A 3,309-nucleotide genomic window follows, 5' to 3' on the forward strand; every position below is an offset into this window, starting at 1 on the left:
TCAATTTATTCAATTTTGCAGCCACGAAATAATATACAGGTGGCTGCCCCAAACCTTGCTATGACTCTTTGTCGAGTTTGTGACATGTACTGTATAGTCAAAATTATGTTAACATTAATGGTACTGCTATGTATATACTTCTATTACATTTTTCTGAACAATTTATGCACCACATATGGTACATGTTTTGAAAATGATGGAGAATAGGTAGAGACATTCCTGTAAACCTTCTTGCACATATGAAGTATGTTTTTTGAATACGTTTTCTGCCAAATGTTAGCATAATTTGGACTCTCCCTGTACAGTATATATCAAAGCAGGCAGTCAATCCTATGAGCAGATAATAAAAGTGGTAAACGAATGCTGGAGAAAAGAACCAGGGATCAAGTGAAAGTTCATGAAATTCAGTTTGGTCTTATGCTTGGGAAGGAAACAACAAATGCAAAATCTGTTGTCAAGAAAATGCAGGAAAAGCAACTGGAGAAGGAAAAAATGTTGTATTATACCTATTTAGATTTGAAGATGGCACTGAACGTAGTGTCATGAGAGTTAGGGAGGTGGACATTAAGAAAATTAGGAGTGAAAGAATAGCTGGTGTCCGTGATGACGTCAACATATTAAGAAGGATGTCTCTGAACTTTGCACCACTTGGCTTTTCCTTAACCCTGTCTAGTCTCCCAGTCCCTGCTGCCACCATTGTGCCTCATCATTGGAATGTTATTTTACAGATGAAGAGTAGTGCCTGGTTTCTCCCAGAAATTATGCTAATCTTGGTTTCATCTGACCAGAGTCACGTTCCTCAAAGTCTGAAAGTCCTTTAGATGCCTTCTTTCAAACACCAAGCAGACCTCCATGTGACTTTACTGAGAAGAGGCTGCTATTTCGCCTCTCTGCAATTAAGTTCAGACTAGCACAGAGTTGCATTAAAGTTTTTCCTTTTTGGATTTTTCTCCTCTCTCTACACGTGATCGTCTGTTGATTCCATAGCAGAGTTGTCCTAAACTTCCACTGGCAATAATGTAAGCACCACAACTGTGTGGAATGAGTTTCCATGGCTGAACAGCTGCTTGCAAGCCTCACATCACCAAGTCTAATGCCAAGCTTTGGGATGGAGTGGCTCAAAGCACATCTCCACTGGACTGTGGTGCAGTGGAAATATGTTCTATGGTAGTGATGAATCACGCTTCTCTGTTTGGCAGTCAGTTGGACGAGTCTGAGTTTGGTGGATGCTGGGAGAATGTTACCTGCCTGACTGTATTGTGCCAACTATGAAGTTTGGTAGAGGGGGGAAAATTGTGTGAGGCTGTTTTTCAGGGTTTGGACCAGGCCTCTTACTTCCAGTGAAGGTCAGTCTTAATGCTTCAGTATGCCAAGACATTTTGGACAATCATGTGCTTCCAACTTTGTGGAAACAGTTTGGCGAAGGCCCTTTTCTATTCCAGCATGACTGTGCCCCAGGGCACAAAGCAAGGTCCATTAAGATATGGTGGGATGAGTTTGGTGAGGAAGAACTTGACTGGCCAGCACAGAGCCCTGACTTCAAACCCCATCAAACACCTTGGGGATGAACTGGAACTGGATTATGAGCCTGGCCTTGTTGTCCAACATCAGAGCCTGGCCTCACAAATGATCTACAGAATGAATGGGCACAAATTCCCACAGAAACACTCCAAAGTCTTGTGGAAAGGCTTCCAAGAAGAGTGGAGGCTGTTAGAGCTGCAACTCCATATTGAAGTCTATGTATTTGAACACAATGTCATTAAAGTCCCTTTTAGTGTACTGGTCAGGCGACCCAATACTTTTGTTCGTATAATGTACCTGTTCTGGTGGATGGCTGGGGCCCTTGCCTGGCTGGGACGCTTCCATGATGGGAGCACCATGGGAGGAGACGTAGCCAGAGCTTTAACTCCCCCGGATCACTAGGTGGCAGCCCCCTCTGGGTTGCAGTGGTGCCTCTGACTCCCACAGGGTTCCATGGGAGATGGAGTTGGATACAGCCCTGTGGGAATCTGTTTGTGCTGCCAGAGTGAGCCCTGGGGAGCAGCCCTTCCGCTACACTCGGAAGTGTGGCCAGAAGTAGGTCAATGAACACCTGGAGTACTTCCAGGTGCCTTATAAAAGGGGCCAGCAGACACTACTCTGAGGGCCAGAGGTGGGAGAAAAAGAAAAAGTATTGTGTATTGAGTTGTGCTTCGGACCAAGTTATACAGGGTGGGCTACGGAAAATTAGTCCGCCTCCGGCGATAGTATGACAAGATGAACAAACAAGTGGATTGTTTTTATTCACTTACTCACAAGTTACAACAGATGCTGAAAGTGGGCCCGGTTCACATCTGTGCACCTTCGGGCACGTCAAAGCAAATTGACTGATACTGCTTGCAGCTCTTCAATAGTGATTCTGCGGATAGTGTTTGTGATGTTTTCCTTGAGTTCATCCAGGGTTAGTGGATTGTTGGCATACAGTTTCTGCTTTAAATTTCCCCAAAGATAAAAATATCATGTGGACAAGTCCGGGGAATGTGGTGGCCATAACCCTTTGCTCACAGTTTGCTCCTCTGTAAACAGTTAATGAACCATGCTAGTAAGTCGCGTGATGTGTGGCATGTTGCTCTATCTTGTTGGAAAAAGCAGTACATTTTTCTTCTGGTGTTAGTTGGTCATAAAATTGTTCAAACATGTCCAGGTAAACCGCAATATTCACAGTTGATTCAAAGAAAATTGGGCCCACTGTTAGTCTTCCTGACACTGTGCACCAAACGCCAATTTTCTGCTTGTGAAGTGGCTGTGTGCTTTGAAGTTGTGCCTCTGTGTCTGTCTGTGCCGGGTTGAGGCAGCAGTGCCCACTTTGGAGGTCCACACTGTCCTATTGTATTTATGTTGACATTTTAACATTTATAGGTTTCTGTAAACATTCATTGTTGAAAACACGTCAACATGGTTGAGTAGTTTTCCTGGGAGTAAATATAACGCTAATGAGGCTACGAGGATCGGGGGCACCTAAGACAAATTTCTGAATACTTGTGTCAGTATGATATTTCTTTTCTTAATTTTTTTTTTTTTCTAATGAATTTACAAAAAAGAATTCTAAAATCCTGTTTTTGCTTTGTCATGCTGGGGTAAATTGTTGCTTGAGGTGAGGAAAGAATGAATTGAAACGATTTTAGCACAGGACTGGAACAGAAAGAACAGAATCAGAAAAAAAGGAATGGTTATCTGAATGCTTTCTGAAGGCGAACACAAAATGAGGAAAGTGTGTTGAACAGATGGAAAGAGTACTTTGAGAGGCTGATGAATGAAGAGAACGAGAGA

The sequence above is a fragment of the Polypterus senegalus genome, chromosome 3 (assembly GCF_016835505.1).
Source record: "Polypterus senegalus isolate Bchr_013 chromosome 3, ASM1683550v1, whole genome shotgun sequence".
NCBI lineage: Eukaryota > Metazoa > Chordata > Cladistia > Polypteriformes > Polypteridae > Polypterus > Polypterus senegalus.